The sequence below is a fragment of the Hibiscus syriacus genome, unplaced genomic scaffold (assembly GCF_006381635.1).
Source record: "Hibiscus syriacus cultivar Baekdansim isolate YM2019G1 unplaced genomic scaffold, ASM638163v2 tig00110346_pilon, whole genome shotgun sequence".
NCBI lineage: Eukaryota > Viridiplantae > Streptophyta > Magnoliopsida > Malvales > Malvaceae > Hibiscus > Hibiscus syriacus.
Genome location: NW_024062697.1, coordinates 629,845 through 631,481, shown reverse-complemented (window position 1 = coordinate 631,481; position 1,637 = coordinate 629,845). Strand labels below are relative to the sequence as shown.

General features: G+C 34.0%; 1 pseudogene; it reads right to left on the bottom strand.

Annotated features, from left to right (window-relative positions):
- Positions 1 to 458: 458 nt before the first annotated feature.
- On the bottom strand, positions 459 to 1,112 carry LOC120120729 (annotated as a pseudogene).
- Positions 1,113 to 1,637: the final 525 nt, after the last annotated feature.

Genomic DNA, 1,637 nt, shown 5'->3' with positions numbered 1-1,637 from the left:
TAAAAATATATTTAAAAATAATTTAAAAATATTTTTTGATGACATGACATCACATATGGACTTGCTACATCAATAGGAAACGTTGAACATTAGTTAACTAACAAATTACTTCCACCCAGAAGGTATTTTGTGAGCTAAAATGCTCCTAAAAAAAGGATAGGAACAAAATGATCAATTGTACAAACGTTGGTGGGTAATTTTGTTATAATGCCTTTGGAGAGTTACCACTTAGTCAACCTTTACATATATTATTCCTTTTTCGATTAGATTGTCAAGAGAGGGTTTGAAATCAACCCTCGAGAAAATTGCAACCCAATGTTTAATTTTCATAACATAAATCAATATTTGAACCAGATAATGATATTTTATTTCTGAAGTTATGTTAACGAAGGAAAGGATAACTTCTTCATGTGAAACTAAAACCAATATGTACATTGACACGGGATGAATTCAATCTTTATGTAAATAAAAGTTGGTTGTTCAACAATGGTGGAATGTTAGAATCCTTTCCAAGTATTTAAAACTTCATTAAATATATCAGCTATGAACTCCCTATCTGCATATTGCAGGAAAGCATTCAAATCATGTCGAATATCATACATTTTTCCGAACTTCACGAGATACCGTATACAACTCGACTTGAGCATATGCAATTGGTATAAGTTTGCACTTTGGATCCTCTCAAGTACATTCTTTGCGTCGATATCTTCCATTAGACTCTCATGGCACGCCTCTTTCAAGTTCAGGATATCGTACTTATCAGCTGCCTGGAGAAGTGCCAATCGGTGAGTTTGAAATTCTTCGTGTTCGATGTTCCCGTAAATGTACCTTAGGAATGCCCGACAGACTTCGACCGTTGTGTCGGATATGTTTAGAATCGATAGTTGTTTCTCTTGCAGGTTGAGCGAAAACATGTTGTGGGAAACTGGTGATCTTGATGCTAGAACGGCTCAATGAGCTCCGAAGCTTCCGCCGGAAACATTGATGATGATGTTGGTGTTGATCCCTCCCGTTAACATTCGACAAAGGCATGCTAAAACTGTTTCATTCGATTTCTTTGTTGTGAACCCTTGAGTCCAAATGGAGAAAGGTTCCCCCACCCTGCAAAACATAATTGTTGATAAATTCAGCAGACGTACGCGTGATTTTATAGGTAAATTTTTAAAATTTCTAGAAATGATGATCTTATGAGTAAATTTTTAAAATATCTAGAAATGATGATATTATAAAATTTTAAGGAGCGAATATTATTAATAAAAAAAATATATAAAAATAAATATATAATATATGATAATTTAAAATTTTTAGAGTACAACACGATCCAAATACATGATGATAATAGGGTGGGACAAGCCGGCCATTTGCTCGTTAAAAATTGCCTTAAGGGTCCCGAACTTTTAAAACAATTGCCTTAAGAGTCTCGAACATTTTTTGGTTTATTTTACTATGGAAAAAATTGCATAAGAGACTTACGTTTGGATATGCAATCTTTAGATCAAGAAATTCAACGTCAATAATGAATTTTCCCGTGAAAGGAACATCAATCGGCCACACAAAATCGTTGTTCTTCTTCAGCTGGTTCTCTGTTATTTCTGTAAACAGATGCAATAAACTAAAGGGTGAAGAAAAGGGCAAAT